The 17315-nt window shown below is 38.9% G+C and overlaps 1 long non-coding RNA gene across 1 annotated transcript in view; it reads right to left on the bottom strand.

The window, feature by feature from the left end:
- Positions 1 to 2537: 2537 nt before the first annotated feature.
- LOC111092725 overlaps positions 2538 to 17315 on the bottom strand; it is a 36550-nt gene continuing 21772 nt past the window's right edge. The window contains exon 6 of the long non-coding RNA XR_005379659.1: positions 2538 to 2665. This is a non-coding gene — a long non-coding RNA (uncharacterized LOC111092725). The remainder of the gene's footprint in view (positions 2666 to 17315) is intronic.

Here is a 17315-nt window from a genome sequence, read left to right as displayed (position 1 = left end):
TGGCCTTCCTGGATCTGTAAGTTTATATTTTTTTGTCCAGTTTAGAAAATATTTGACCACTATTTCTTCAAATACTCTCTCTCCCTCCCAGAATTTCCTCTTTTATTTTCTCCTGGGACCCCGGTTACATAATTATTAGTCTTCTTAACCAGCAAACCGATGCTCTTTTCTTTCTTTCTTTTTGGAATTCTTTTTTTCTGTCTGTGTTTCATTTTGGAATTCTTCTATTAGAATATGTTTAACTCGTCTTTTATCCTCCCTCCTTTAGAGTTTTCATCTCTAAAATTCAGTTTGGGTCTTTTTTTTTTTTACAGGTTTATTTATTTGCTTTAGAGATGGGGGGGAGCAGTTGGGAGAACAGAGGGAGAGAAGGAGAATCTCAAGCAGACTCCTTGTTGAGTGCAGAGCCCAACCCTGAGATCTTGACCTGAGCCGAAATCACAAGAGGTGGAAGCTCAACCTCCTAAGCCATCCAGATGCCCCTTAGGTTGGGTTCAATAGATTGTCTACTTAATTTTTTGAGCATAAGAAACAATTTTAGGAACTGTTTTAATGTCCTGTGTGCTCTTGTTGTCATGCGGTAATGCTGCATATACTTTGAACTCTAGAAGGCAGTATTATTATTCTTTTGCAATAATTGTTTTTGCAGTTATTTGTGTCCGCTTAGATTGACACATATGTTTACTATTTACCCCAGTTTGCTATTTATTTTTAACCCTTTTTGTAGTATTTTTTTTAATTCTAGAAATATATTTTCTTAAAGATTTTATTTATTTATTCATGACACACACACACACACACACACACACACACACACACACACACAGAGGCAGAGACACAGGCAGAGAGAGAAGCAGGCTCCAAGCCCGATGCAGGACTTGATCCGAGGACTCCAGGATCATGTCCTGGGTGGAAGGCAGGTGTTCAACCACTGAGCTACCCAGGGATCCCAAATTCTAGAAATATTTAATTTTGTTACCTAGCCGAATCTATCTGGTGTTTACTTTACGCCTGTGGGTCTTGCTTGGGAGGCCTTCTGAAACAACAATTATAAAAATATTGTTGGATAATTTTACCTGTATTTTTACAAATTTGATTTAAACTCTTAATTCGTCAGGATTTTTTGTTCTTTATTGTATGAAGGTAAGTATCTGGTTTAAAATTCTTTCTGGGTAATTAGGAAATTGACTCACCACTCTTTTTTTTTTTTTTAATTTTTTAAAGATTTATTTATTTATTTATTTATGATAGACATAGAGAGAAAGAGAGGCAGAGATACAGGAGGAAGGAGAAGCAGGCTCCATGCCGGGAGCCTGATGTGGGACTGGATCCCGGGACTCCAGGATCACGCCCTGGGCCAAAGGCAGGCGCCAAACCACTGAGCCACCCAGGGATCCCCTGACTCACCACTCTTTATTGAATATCCACTTCCTCTGATTTTAAATATAACCTTATTATATAATTTTTCCTGATAAATGTGGGTCTTCTATTTTCTTGCACCAGTGCCCCAATTTTTAAATGACTGTGATATGCAATAATTAATATGGAACTACAGTGTGACAAAAATACTGCCTTGTATTTTATAATGACAGACCATTGAATGCAAATTGATAGAATCTAATGCTTTGGGTCTATTAATGACAAACATAGCGTTTGGTGGTGAGAAGCAACAGGGTTCTCTGGACAAAACTATGATGTAGGTAAAAAAGGTGGATCTTTTCTCCTTTCTTCTGAATAACCTTTCTAGATCTCTGGGGTTGCAGGGTCTTCATGCAATCCCAGGCTACGCAGGGCGCTCTCAGGCCTGCTTTCTTGGGGATGATAACTGTTTCTTTAAACCTACTTTTTAATGACCTCCTTCACATTCTACTGTCAACTAGCCTATTGGAAAGACTCTGAGGAAATAGTTTACTCTAAGGGATTGATGACCAACTGGTAACGATTTAATGTCATCATGGCAAATGCATGGCTTAATATCAATTTGTATCTTCTTGCACCTAAAGTAAGCAGTCATGGTGTGCTTTTTTGCTGATCCTGGGCTTTATCTGAGAACCTTTTGCAACACAGCACTCCAGGAGTCCCTGACACTTCATCAGCATTGGCATGTGAATTGGAATTAGTTCTCTGCCCTCGGTATATGTTTTCTTTTCCCAGGTGAAATAGGTATTGAGGGAATGGAAGCATGATGGTTGTTGTATTAGTTTCCCAGGCCTGTTGGAACCAAAGACTCTGCGGCTTCAAATAGAAGAATGTGAGGGACACCTGGGAGGTGCAGTTGGTTAAAAGTTCGACTTTTGATTTTGACTCAGGTCATGATCTCAGGGTCCTGGGACCCAGCCCCATGTCGAGCCCTGTGTCGGGCTCTGTGCTCAGCGCGGCAGTCTGCTTGAGATTCTCTCTCTCCCTCTCCTGCTTCCCCTCCTGCTCATGCTTTCTCTCTCAACTAAATAAAAAGATCTTAAAACAAGCAAGCAAGCAAGCAAGCAAACAAACAAACAAACAATAAACCCAGAAGAACTTTATTGTCTCACAGTTATGGAGTCTGCAAGTTCAAAATTAAGGGTCAGCAGGGCTGTGCTCTCTCCAGGAGTTCTAGGGGAGAATCTTTCCTTAACTCTTCTAGCTTCTGGGGTTTGCCAGCAATACTTAGCATGGAGAGATGCATCTGCAAGTCAAATCACATGGTCATTCTTCCTCCTCTGTGTCTTCACACTGTTTTCCTTCTGTTTGTGTCCATATCTATGTATATCCAAATACATGTATATACGTATGTATGTTCAAATTTCCCCTTTTTATAAGGATACCAGCCATATTGGAGCTCACTTTAATGGACTGATTTTACCTTGATGACCCCTGTAAAGACCTTATTTCCAAATAAATTTGCATTCTGAGGTACTAGAGATTAGGACTTCAGCATTTGGATTTGGGGGCAGGAGGGGAGACACAAATCAACTTCTAACAGAGGCACTCACTAAAGTTGTGAGAGGAAAACTTTAGCTCTGTGTAAAAGCAACCCTGTCAGGGTCAACCAGTTCTGCACTAAAAACAAGACTGTGTGATAGTTGGAAGAGCATCGAGAGTCATTATCACTTGTGTGGTTAAAGAGATTCTGGGCTGAGAGTCACAATCCAGAAGTAAACCCTTCACAATTTCTGGGGGATTTAAGAGGATTATTTTATCTTTGTTCTTATTTAACTCTATTTTAAAGAGATTTTGAGGCAGTGTGTATTGCTCACTAATTTTTTCTCATGCCTCTTCTTCGCTGCATCTACAGTGCAAACAAGATCTAAGTATGACTGAACATGTGGGCACATTTCTGGAACCGGTGTTTGTTCATTTGTTTGTTTTTAATGAACCTGCAAAGTTTTTGAGCTTTATGAAGGAAGAATGTCGTTCTGTCGTATTGACTTTTTGGTATCACAAATTACAGGTCAACTGAAATTTATGAGCAGAGGCTCAACATGCTTCATGTGTGATTTGAGTTCATCTATGGGAAATGAACAGAGGCAGGAAGTCAATTATGAGGTAAGGAGAAGTATTCACTAGGCATTCGTGAGATTTCTTGGTCAGCAGATTAGTTGATTCATGGTTAAAAAAAAAGAACTTATTAGACTGCTTTATGAGGGATTAGTTTTTTATTGCTTATACGAAATAGGTATAATCTAATTTTATTATTAGTGCAGAACAAATGTGCCAAGTCCTGAAAAGAATGCTCATCCAGGAATGGATGAAAATGTTCTTGAAGCCGAATTCATTTGCTGCTATTTGAGAAAATGTTTCAGGAAATTAGAAGGCAGACCCCTGGGTAATGCCACCCAGCAACTTGCAGTTTCTTTATTAGTTAAAAATAAACTCAATAGTGATTCTTTATTAAGGAAATCATGAGGGGAAAGCACAGCCCCTTAGATATGCTGATGCCTCTTATTTTGCAGGTGATTTGCTATGGACAATGAATCTAAAAAGTTGGTGTGTGGCAGGAAGGGCAACAGTGTGGCTTTGTGGGAGGGCGTGCATTTTGAAGTTACACAGTCCTTAATTCACAGCTCAGTGTCATCTCTGTGGTCTCTTGAGCAAAACTCTTAATCTGAGAATCTCAGAGATCTCACTTTTGAAACGTGGGCATCAATATTTTTCTTGTAGTATTGTGAGGATTAAATCAGATTATCCCTGTAAAGTGCCTGGCCCAAAATTAATTTTGTAACAAAATTAGTTTCCTATTCTCTTTCTTTCAAATCCCCCCCCCCTTTTTTTTTGGTTACATGATTATGTGATTTTAAACTAAAATAAAGCTCCATCATCTTAAACTAAAACCTAGGTAAAGTTGGTTAGGTAATTCTCTTTTCTGTCCCACGGCTCCATAGAAGATGACACTGTCAACATTGTTTAGGTTCAGCATTTTAAATAAAATCACTTCTCTGTAGGAGAGAAACTAGTATAAAGTATGTTAGGAAAAAGGACATAAATATTCTAAAAGCATCTGATCAGATACAGAGATCTTATTCCATGGAACTACTTTAGGATTTTGAGTAATTTGGAATGGGAGGAACTCTATTACTATTTCCCTTCTTTTTTTACTTTAGCCTGTGCATAGTTCAGAAGGGTCATTCACTGGCCTTTTTTGGGTCAACTCTTGCACTCTTAGAGAGAGAGTAAGTTTGGCCCTGTTTGCCAAAGTTGGGACAACCAGGATGACAGGAAGAAGGAGCCCACAGATATTTGCTTTAATTTTATAAAACTTTGTATTTTGCTTAGACAATTAAATTGAAAGTGGGAACATTGTTTTTTTTTTTCAAACCTTAAATTCCCTAGTGTTCAAAATCTTTATTGAAGCCATCTTTTTTGAAAAAAAAAATATAAGCACTCTTATAATTAAGAATGCTAAGCTTGGTTACAGCTTTTAAAAATAAACTGCATGGATTGCAGTTTTTGTTTAATGGCATAAAAATTAACAGATTGCTTTATATATGGCAATTATTTAATATTATGTGTTCTTTTTCCCTTGCAGAGATGTTATGTATGCATGCTCACTAATTTCATTGTTTGACTCATAAATATCTATCTTTGGTTTCAAAATGTGTGTGAGCATTTCCGGCTGGTGCTAACCATCTGTAATTTTCTTCATTTCTCAGTAAAGAAGTGGTGTTGGATGGTCAAAAATTAATTGCTTAGCAACATAGGACTTTTAAACAAGCTACTCCTTTTCAGGATCAGGGGAAAGAAAAACTATCCATGTGCTTGGTCAGTGATTGGGACAGAATTTTGCCACCCATAGCTCTTTTTAACAGCAATGGATGCCAGCAGGTTTATGACTCCATCTCTAGAGTTATTGCCCCAAGAAATAATATTTCAATTGTAGCTATCTCTATGAGATATCTCTATAAAGATTCTCTTTTACTTTGTGCTTTGAAACATATACTGTCAACAGACCAGCCCTTCTTATGACCAACACTGTTGACGATGTAGATAACAGCAATGTCCATATCAGAAAAGATTTTTTAAAAATTGAAAGATTGCATGAAAACAGTGAAGTCTGCTGGAAACCACTGCAATATCTAATGCTTGAGCATTTCCAAAATCTATATATTGCCAGTAAATAAAATCTGAGATAATCTAGAGTATCTTTTAGTTTAGTAGAGTGATTTTCCACCCCAAAACAGTAATACAATGACAGACCTTCTTGAAATTGGCCTGATGAACTATGAAAGTCTTAATTTTGACATATTGTACAAACAAGCGCTGTCTTCTCAAATGTATATTGCTTGAGAAGTATCTTTTAAGAAAAAGTGTGGTGCAAGCTGACACACTGGTATAAATGTGTGAAAATGATAAATGTAGCAGACAGCTAAAGCTTTACTCTGCTCAACACTTGAAATACAATTTCCAGTGAAGTTATCTTTAGTAATTACCCTCTGATGTTTCATAAAAAGGTCTGCTAATCTGAATCTTTTTTTGGGTGCCTTGGAGTTTTAGATGATTGTTTTTGACACTTGGAATTACTGCTGTTCTTTTGAGGCTTGTCTGAAGAGGGGCTGGTTTTCCTAATTCCTAATGCAGCAGCAATAAGAACAATATTTAGCACTTATGAGGCTCCACTTCTCAATTTCAAAGCACTTTAAAATATCAATTAATTGCTTTGAATGGGGAGTTCTGCAGCTGCTGGAGAAAAAAAAAAGGAGCACACAGTGATTGGCTCATTATCATTTACAGCTGTTGAAAAATGTTTTTCAAAGAAATAATTACAGATTTTCATATATATTTAAGGAAAAAAGGAGCAGGGGAAGGCTACGAAGGATCTTTTTCTTTTTCTTTTTTTTTTTTTTTTTTCTAAATAAACGACCCTTATCTTTTCATTCTGGTTTGAGAGCAGCAGCTTTGTTGCAAACAATTATCCTTCCCTAGACAAAAAGAAGAGGAGCCATCCCCTCGCCAAGAAAATGCAAGACTGTAAATCCTCTCTTTGAAAATAATCTCAATCTCCCCACTTTTCAGTTTCGGGCTGTTCAGAATTTTTGTTTATCAGTAGTAGGACCGCTGCTGGACTTTGCTGGATGCAGCCTGATTTAATGTCTGATCCAGGGTTGGCTTTGTCCTGCTTTAATTATGCATGAAAGCAGAACAAGTAGACAATAATTGATAATGCTACTTGCATTGTTTTCGGTGGAGCTTTATCACCATAGGGGGCCAAAGGAAACCATCCAGACTGTCTCCCTGTCACCAGGCAGCCCCAGCCATGGAAACAGGTTTCTTCCTTCTCTTTTCTTTTTCATTCTTTTTTTCTTTCCTTTTCTTCTTTTTCATAATGTGAATCTCCTGGTAGGGAAGATAAGCTGCTAATTCTATTAATTTTCTTATCAAAATCAGCAAGGTAACTGAAGCTTCCAATTTAGTGATTTATTATCCTGAGCAAGCTGTGCGGAGTGCACCTTTCATATTCTGTAATTGGCACTAGAGGGGAAGAGACTTTCAAGGGAGATGCACTCAGCTAACCGTTTCCATTTCAATTGACTACTGAGCAAACAAATGGAGTGTCCTTTCATTGGCTTAAATCATTTAAAATGATAAAGCTAGCAATTCTGCATTTGAATATATGCTAGTGGATATCTGTGTGCAAGATGCTGACCCCTAAGACATTAAAATATGAGCATAATAACATCCCACTATAGGATTTTGCCATCAATAAAACATTCAAGTGCGATATGTTAATTGACGTGCAAAAGGCCAAAATTGATCACACATGTAATCTGACCCTTATTATTGCACCATCCCCCAAGCCCCTGGAAGTAAACATCTTTCCTTTGCACACTGAATGCTGGATTCTTTTGTACAGGAGAGATGGCTGCATACAGTGGATGCTAGTTCTGCATTGAAATAGAAACCAAGTATCAAAGGCAGGAACCTCGTCTGTGGGGAAACAGAGAAAGTGGTGAGGTATTGGATGCCACGGGTGAATGGGACTGAGTCAGATAGAGATGTAGAAGGGAGACTGGATTTCAGGTGGGAAAAGTAGCTACTGTTGTTTGGTATCATTTGCGAAGCTCTGGAAGGCTGGCTCCTCGGCCCCCCTGTTATTCTCAGTGAAACTCCAGTTGTAGGCATCCGTTTCTTTGCTTATGGCCACTGTTTTCTTTTGCAGAGTAAATTTTATGTAGTAGTTACTATCAGCTAGTTTAATGACAGCGAATGGCACTATGCACATTGCACTATTTACATCTAAGAGCAATTCCTTCATTTCATAGGTGATCCTTAGACACTGGGGAGATTAAGGAGCTTGTCCCATGTCACTTGGTTAGAAAGTACTCAACCTGGGATTCGAATTCAGAACCATGACTTTCAAAACTGCTCTTTAATCGCTGTACTATTCTTCCTCTAGACTCGTATTTCTGGAAGATATAACACCCCAGGTCCTCCAACTTCAGTATAAATCATTCCTTGAATCACGCCGTACCCAAACCTTTGAATTAGTTTTTGGTACTTAACACTTCAAAGAAGACTCATATTAAAAATGGAATCACTGTTTCTCATGAAATACAGCTTTGACAATTTGGAACTTCCCTCCTAATTCTTTGGGATCTTTTTTCCCTTACGTTGCCAGGGCTTATTTTCCCTTGTAGGGGGCTGTCCGTGGTGCCTGGGGCTGGGAAATGTACTGCGGTAGTGTGCACAATGATTTAGACATTTGTTTGGGCTTTTAATCTTTTCTCATCTACACGCACCACCAAAATAAAAACCAGTGAAGTATGTACCCTATAAATCTGCTTGTTCTCTCACTCCTCAGAAATATTTCAGAAAGAACTTGACACTTGTAATCAGAACTGGGCTTAGATGCTGCCTCCCTTTGATTCAGCGATCCTGCACCTCTTCCTTTTCCATTTTAAACAGCACGAGAGTAGTGGAGGCCAGAAGGGCAGGGGCGGGGAGCAGTGCTGCTGTGGGAAGGAAGTAAAATCTACTCATGTGAGATGAATTTCCACCTGACTTCAAGTGTGTAGATTATTGAGCTAAAAGGGAACAAGTGAGAGTGCAGCTAGTAAATGCTGTAGCTTATACAGGTGAGGAGAAGCCACCAGGCTTCCCAAGGGGGTGCAGTAAAAGGGAGGTGTGTGACGACAGCGACACAGGGCAAGTGTTCTTTGAGAATAGAATTTCCAAAGATGTTTGGAAATTATTTATGAACAGAAGAGGCTTGTAAATAATTAGTAAGATTTGGGTCTAAAGAAAGGCTATGTGGGACCTTGATATAAAGAAAAGAAGAAAGTAAATAATTCTTATCATGGATAATCATTCTCTGGGTTGCTGGGAGATATGCAATATGTAAGACAAAATAACTCAGATTGATGAGAGGAAACATGGAAAAGTGGACCAAAGGAAGAGGAGAAAGAGAGAAAACTATGTTTGTGATAATTATTACTATTTAGGAAACACTGTGTCATGCACTGTGTCAGGTGCTTTCCCTGTATTATCTCATAAGACTTTTTTCCATTTTATAGATGAGAAAATGCTCTCGTTCTCATCCTAACAGTGCTCTAAATTATTTTGCAAGAACATTTCCAATGTGATCAATTTTAGATTTTCTGTATGTCTACCATTAGTGGAATACTAGCTATAAAGACATGGATATTGCAAATTAAAAAGAAAAAAAGTACATAGGGAACAAAAAAATTTGAGAATAGTTGATTCAGGGGTTGAAATAATGCCGTGGGATTAGGTAAACTTGATTACTAATAGTATAATAGGTTAAGTCACAGAAGTTCTCTGATCGTCAATGTACGATGGAATGAAATTCCTGCTGTCATCTATGAGAAATATTTTAAAAATAATCAAAGCAGATATACTAAGGCAAAGTCTAATTTTGAAGAAAGGGCATTAATAAGAGAAATTACTTATGATTTTAAAGTGACCATAGTTGTGCTTTCCAAGGATGGACAATGGCCCACAAGGCTAGCTAGGATAAAACTAGAACTCTCTTCTCCCTTTGCTTCCAAGTTTTTATCTGTACCTTCTGTGTACAAAGGTGACTTTGACTTCAAAGGGCAATGGGAATTGGATCTGGTATGAAAATGGGACTAGGAAATATATGGTCTTTCAGGAAAAGGTCATTACATACTGTACAGAAGCTCAACTTTTATTTTGATTAAATACTTTTTTTCAGTGGGATTTACTAGCTAATTACTTCCCCGGCTTTTGTGGCTTGGCAAGACTTACCTGATCTATCATGTCTGCCGAAGGACTCTAAGCCTCAAGGTTTGTGTGCTTTTATGTAAAATTATTAATATTAATAATAATTAACCATAAGTAGTAACTAGGGTGGGCCAGATGGCCTTTCCTCCTTTCAAAATTTCTTTATGTTCTTAGTTTCAAAAGGTAGAGGTGATAATGCAAAGATACAAGTGACATTTTAAATTAAATTATTGATCTTGGAGTGAAGCTTAAATAATTTACTCAACAAGAGGACTGCCTTTCACTTGTATCAAATTGGAAGCTCTAAATACCATCTGCTATATCACAGGAAAACTGTTTGTCTGTTTGTAGTCATGCTGAGCGTGGGACTCCTGTTGGCTCCATTTTGGGGACCGTCATCCATTAATCTTACTAGGTATTAGTTGGTATCACTAGTAATTAGTCTTTTAAGTTGCATCCAGATGGGGTGTATAAATTATTAGAAGTTTACTGCCAGGCACAAGTGCGGATGATTCATGGACCAATGGCACTCTCCTCTCCTCTCTGATAAGAAGCTCTGAAGAATATGCACTTGGTGAAACTCAGCGTCACACTCTCTCTTGGTCCCAACAATTACTGTTGATTCCATGATCAACAATCCCAACCGTTACTTTGGGTATATCTGAAAATGCAAAAGGCTGAATTTTGTTTCAGTTTATTAGATTTATTTCATATTCTGTATCCCCACCTCTTTTGGTTCCACCTCCTGATCTTCTTTCCTTAATATCAGTAGCATGTCCTTCCAGAAGCATCCTTGTTGGCAGTGAATGCAGCATTGTCAGGAATCTCCTTGCCTTGGCTAGTGAGAGTGGTGTTGGGGAGGGAGAGGTGCCCCGGTTAGATTTTTCTCCATGGGGATTTAACCTTGAATATATGGGTCTTCCAATTGCAATCCTCACCTCAAGTGTAGAGATTAAAAGAACGAAAGTTGGCTGTAAGGCTTGTGCTGATCCTCTTGTACCTTTTTCTTATTGTACTTTCATGGCAAAATCTTTCTCCTCAATAAAATCTGGTGACCACTTGTGTTTTTGCATGCCTATATTCAAGCAGCAAAGCATATTGGAGAAAGCGAGGTGAGGGAAGGATTGGTAGGGCTATAAATTTTATGATTACAATGTGGTTACCATACAATTAGAAGTCCAACTTTAGCTAGCTTAAGGAAAAATGGAAATTTATTGGCTTATGTAAGTGGAAAGCTAAAGAGGTGTTCAGGCTTTAGGCATGGCTGGTTCCAGTCATTCAACCAGTATCATCAGGGCACGCACTGTTCTCTTTCCAGCTTGGTGAGAAGATCACATGTAGCAGCTTGAACTAAGTTTACATTATTTATGTACTTTTAATAGCAGTGGGAGGGAAAGAATGTCTTTCCTGACAATGGTAGTGAGAATTTAATTTTTTAATATTTTTTTCTTAAAGATTTTTTTAAAAAGATTTTATTTATTTATTCATGAGAGACACACAGAGAGATTGGCAGAGACAGAGGCAGAGGGAGAAGCAGGCTCCATGCAGGGAGCCTGACGTGGGACTCGATCCTGGGTCTCCAGGATCATGGCCTAGGCTGAAGGCAGTGCTAAACTGGTGAGCCACCAAGGTTGCCCTCTTAAAGATTTTATTTATTTATTTGAGAGAGAGAGAGACAGACAGACAGACAGATAGCATGAGCAAGGGAGAGGGGCAGAGGGAGAGGGAGAAGCAGACTGTCCACTCAGCAGGGAGCCTGATGTGGGGCTTGATCCCAGGACTCTGGGATCATGACCTGAGCTAAAAGCAAACTTGCTTAACCCACTGAGCCACTCAGGTGCCCCAGTATTGAAAGTTTTAGACTATTCTGATTGGCCTAGTTTGGGTCATGTGCTCATCGTTGGACCAATAACTCAAGTTTCAGTCTTAGGTCTACCCTAGGGTAGAGTCCCAGTGCCTGCTAGGTCCACTGAATTCTCTGGGGCTGGGCGGGCTTACAGTAGAGTGGGGGCAGGAATGTGCATGTCAGTAATCAAACTCAAAAGTGTTCTCAAACTGCTTGGCACTCCTACTACACTCTTCTAGTTCAAGTTGCACGTACACTCTTTTTTAAAAACTATTTTATTTATTTGAGAAAGAGAGAGAGCACATGCTAGTGGGGGAGGGGCAAAGAGAGAGGGAGAAGCAGACTCTCTGCTGAGCAGGGAGCCCCAAGTGGAGCTCAATCCCAGGACTGAGCTGAAGGCAGACACCTAACTGACTGAGACACCCAGGTGCCCCTGCAAGTCCATTCTTAACAACAAATATTTTAAATCATTCCTACTATCATCAAACCTCTCATATCCCTGTACCTAACACTTATGCAAATGCAAGGATTTACATTTCTATTCATCAATTGAAACAGGGACTCCTCTTTCTATTTATGGCCAGTGCCATTATTGTGCTTTTTCCTACCCTCTAACACTTACGCACTAACAATCCCTTATTTCTTTCATGCACATTCTACTGTATTCCCCTACTGGCACATTCCTATTCCCTCTTTCTCTTTTACCTTTTAATAAACTCTCCATTAATCCTACATCTTTAGCTACGGCCCTAAAGCTTCCTTTCCTTCAAAGCCAAACTTCTTATGAATAATGACAATCCTTGTTATCGCCATTTCCTTACTTCCAACTTATTTTTCAAACCACTCTTGTCTATCTTTGACCAAGCAGCCAGCCCTTATGCTTAAAACCCTTCAGTATTTGTCTGCTGCTCTTAGGATAAAAATCCAAATTCTCCAAGTGGCTTAGAAGGCCCTGGACAGTCTAGCTCTGATGGAGATCTCTAATCTCTTTATTTCTCACTACAACCATTGTCTTTCTTTTTCTAATACACATTCAAATTGTAGGAACCAGCTGGTACATTCAAATTGTGTGATTGAAGAGAGATTATAAGGAACTAATTACAGAGGTATAATCAGGGTTAAGGGAAGGCAACAAGAGACAATGATGCACCTGAAAGCTAAGAGCTATTACCAAGACTGTAGGTCTCTGTAGATTTCTTAGGAAGGAATGATTTTGGGTTCCTGAGATGACCCTTGCTTGTAGCTATGGGATAAGACTATCCAACAGGAGCTGTGCTCCTAGAGAGACTGCCACAACAATTACTAACCCAAGGAAACGCAGGGAGAGAACCAGGAGAATAAATGTCCCAAATAACTGGCTGAACATTAATAGAATCCAGAGGTCAAAGGACCTAACTGATACATAGAAGTTAACCTTTTGGGGTCCAGAGCAGGGTAGAGAAGGGTAGAGAGTGGATTAGGAAGGGCAGAGAATAATCTCTAGCTCTTTCTAACCATGGCAGTGACACATACTCTGTTCTGTCTAGATACCCCTCTGTGATGCTGATCTTCTTTGACTAGTTAATTCTTTTTTATCCTTTATTCATTTATTTTTAAAAGATTTATTTATCATTTTGTTATTTAAAAAAAAACATTATATTTATTTATTTGAGTGAGAGAAGGTGAGAAACACAGAGCATGAGCGGCGGGGAAGGGGAGTAGAGGTAGAGGGAGAAGCAGGCTCTCTGCTGAGCAAGGAGCCTGATGTGTGGCTTGTTCCCAGGACCCAGAGATCATGACCTGAACCAAAATCAAGAGTTGGATGCAAAAAAAAAAAAAAAAAAAAAAAGAGTTGGATGCTTAACTGATGGAGACACCCAGGTGCCCCTCCTTTTTTGTCCTTTAAACCTCAGCTTAAATCTCTGTGTCTTGGAGAAGATATCTTTAATCAACACATAGGTCAAGGCACTTCATTTATGTTCTCATGGAGTCTGGTTCCTTTCCTTCTCAGGACTTATCTCAGTTTGTAATTATCTTGCTAGTAGTATGATAATTTCAATTTAACTAATGTCTATCTCCCCCATAAAGCTGTATACTCCATATGAATGGGAACAATGTCTGATCTGATTCCTGTTGCAAATCCTAAGCCCTAACACACAATGCCTGGCATATAGCAGGAACTCACTAAATACCTGCTAAATGGAGAAGTAGACTAGAAATGTAATCAAAGCATGTGAAAATATTTACTGGATTTCATTCTCAACTTCTTCATAAGTCCTTTCATCACTCTGTTGTCTTTGTTTTTGGCACATGCTGTTTTGCTAAGCTGACAATTCTTCAGTACTTTGGCCAGATGGACCTTATACTGCCTCTTGGTAAGGCAGCTTAAGATCCATGATATTTTAGGTAAATGCATTGTTTTTCCCTTGTTAAGCTTGTGCTTGGTCAGTCACCTTTCACTAAATGCAAAATGGCTGGTTGATACCAACCTGCATTTTTATTTCTAGGGCATTTAATGCCCTAAAAATGACCTAGATGGCCACTGTGAAATGTTTTGGCTTCTTGCCATCTCAGGGTTAGTGCAGGTAACACACATTTATTGAGTGCCTACTATGTGCCAGAGAGTATTAAGTACTGGAGTTGGAAAGATGAATAGGATATAATATCACTTTTAGGAAATTTAGAATCTGAAGATGGAAACAGACACATAATCAATTAATTAATATACAATCTGTTAAATGCAGTGATTAGATGATTTTTCTTGAAGTTAATGAAGCTTAAGTTGCAGGTCCCAATAGCTGGACCTGTTACAAAGCCCTACCAATGTGTTCACGTGATCATATGTTTGTTAAATTTTAGCTATTTTAACTGCATTCAGATAAGAGTGTACTCTCTCTCCTCTGACTTCCACTGCATCTCACTTTCCCTTGTGGCAAGTAGCATTAAACTAGCAGCAGATATTTTTGGGATTTGAATAAGAGGAAGTCAAGTTGAGTAGTATTTTGGAGGGAGGGGTTGCTGGGATATGCTTATGTGTTTTTTCAGTCACTCCCATGTATAATTAAGCTATTACTGATCATCTTGGTGTAGAAATGGTTTCTGAGAATGCTTGTATTGCCTATTGTGTCAACTCACCTGACATTGTGACATTAGGGTGAAGCCAGAGTTTGTAAGATGATATGAATGTGTTCCACAGTCCTGGCACAGAAAGAATGTGGGTAGGGGAAAAACAAGATTTGAAATAATCAGAAGCTAGAAGCTCTTCTGTGGAAAATTTTTCCAGTCATTCAATATGTTAAACTATAAGCAAAGGTTTCAATTCTCACTGATGTCTAATTGAAATGGAAGCTCATATGCAGTTATAAACATCCATATGTTGTTTTGTGAATGGGAATCATGCAAAATAGTATTTATCAGAAATTCTGTGTTTGTAGCAATACAGAGAGGTTGTGTATAATAAAGCATGTTTTATGAAGTCAACTACCAGTGATAAAGACAAATATTGATCAACTGTGGCAATGGAAAGATAAAATTATATTTATCCTCTCCTCATGAAAACTTTTACAAAATCATTGTCATATGAAAAGGTGATAAAGAGTGTGAAACTAACCAGCAGGAAACCGCATAGCAGAGGTATTTGAAAAGTACCAAGCTAAATATGATATTATTTTCTTTTTTTATAGACAGTATGTTTTTTGACTTTAAAATTTGTAATTTGATGTGATTTTTCTCATTACAAATAATATTCAGTTTTACATCTAGTTTTGTATTTGTAATTTTGTACCCTTTTGCTTACAAAGGGTCACAGAAATTGTATTAGTTTTAGGCCCCATGAACCTGGAGTTGCTTTGGTGGTAATAGACATGGGCACTAGCTGTTGAAGGAGTTTGCAGGTTTGGGTGAGGGTGGTGTGGGAAAGACAGTAGGAACATGGAAGCTGAGGTTTATTTTTTTTTTATTTTTATTTTTTTTATTTATGATAGTCACAGAGAGAGAGAGACGGGCAGAGACACAGGCAGAGGGAGAAGCAGGCTCCATGCAGGGAGCCCGACATGGGATTCGATCCCGGGTCTCCAGGATCGCGCCCTGGGCCAAAGGCAGGCGCCAAACCGCTGCGCCACCCAGGGATCCCCCGGAAGCTGAGGTTTAGAAGATGAGTAGGAATTTTCCAGATAAACTCTCCAAATTGTAGAGGGGCTTGCCCAAATCATGGAATTTCTTTTTCAGTCTAATTATGGAACACATGTGGTTATCTGCTTCCTTCAGGAATGTTGCTTTCATTTCTATGCATGGATGTCTTTATTATATAACTGTTGCTGAGAAAGGAAGTTTGGGTGGAGTCTACAGGGTCTTATGGGTTAATTTTAAATCCTTTAAATCCCCTGTAGAAAAAAGAGGTAAGGATCTGATGGAAACTCAAGGATGTTTGGGACTTCAGGCACAGCTCTGCTTTACAGCCAAGGTGACCATCTTCCTGTGTCTGCATGGAACCCAGTTACATTCTGGCACTAGCCCTTTGGCATGAACCATGCCATGAACCATGAACCATGGTGTAACCTTGATGCTGTGTGATAGCCAGGAAGTTTCTCTGAGTGGCTGTGTAGGCTACAGAGATGGAAGGTGGGAATCAGAGGCAAAGAGAAAGAATAGGTTGTCATCTAATCCTATGGTGGCTTCAGTTAGCAGACTGGTTAGTGGACTCATTTATTTATTCAATAAATATTAATTGAGTGCCTAGTATATGCAAGATCCTATTTTAGGCTCTGGGACTACAGTAGTGAATAAAATATATGAAACTCATGAATTCTATGGACTACATGGGAGCTATCCTTTGAAAGTGATAAGAAATAATAAATGGAACCTTGTAAAGAAGGAAGTTATATTACCACACAGGTATGGGCTATGGAGATACGAGGGCCTTTGGTTTCCAAATGTTATAATCAAGCTTAATGAAAATTTTGCTTTGTACTCCTATTATATAACAGTGGTTATTTTCATATAAAAGTGAAGTTTTCCCTGACAACTTCTGGAGAAAAACTAATAATCCAGGAAGGTGTGCTACATGAAGCCTGGTACATAATCCCCTTGGGTGAGCTTTACAGTAAATTGAAAAGAAATCAAGGGAATAATAGAACCAGGTTTGTGTCAGTATAGATTACTCTTACTTCTCTGTGGGATTCAAGTCAGGAAGCAGGAAGATTAGTTAGGTGGCTAATGCAACACTCCACACTGGAGATGATGAAGGCCTGAGGCTGAGCTGAGGAATTTGGGAGGGAAGAGAAAGGTCAGATTCAAATGATACTTGGGAAATAAAATCAGCAAACTTGAAAACTGATTGAGTGGGAGTGGAGGCAGGAGTTAGTTAGAGAAGTTGAGGAATAGTCCCAGGAGTTTTGAAGTGGATGACAGGCCGCCAACTGAGAGGGGCTCTAAGGGTAGAGAATGCTTTAGGGCTGAAATAATGAATTCAGTACTGTGTGTGTAGAGTTTGAGGTGTCCATGAATGTCTGATGGAAATGACCATTAGAAAGTTGGATTTTTATATCTGTTGGGGAAGTACTGTGGACTAGAAAGAAATTTTGGTAATTATTGGAATACAGGTGATACTTAGAGCAGAAGCAATGGATGAGATTACCAAAGAGAAGTGTGAGAGGAGTTGGGAAGAGTGGTAAGCCAAGGATGGGTCACTGGCTGATACACCTAGAGCATGAAAAGAAGTGTGGAGCCCAGAGGAGTCTAGGAAGCGTCTCTATTACTCTCTTGTGGAGTGAGCAAATATGGAGCTGCTGAGCCTTGTTTATTCATTCAAGAA

This window comes from Canis lupus, chromosome 27 (genome assembly GCF_011100685.1).
Source record: "Canis lupus familiaris isolate Mischka breed German Shepherd chromosome 27, alternate assembly UU_Cfam_GSD_1.0, whole genome shotgun sequence".
Lineage (NCBI taxonomy): Eukaryota > Metazoa > Chordata > Mammalia > Carnivora > Canidae > Canis > Canis lupus.
The sequence above is the reverse complement of the archived record's forward strand: the minus strand, read 5'-3'. Positions and strand labels throughout refer to the sequence as shown.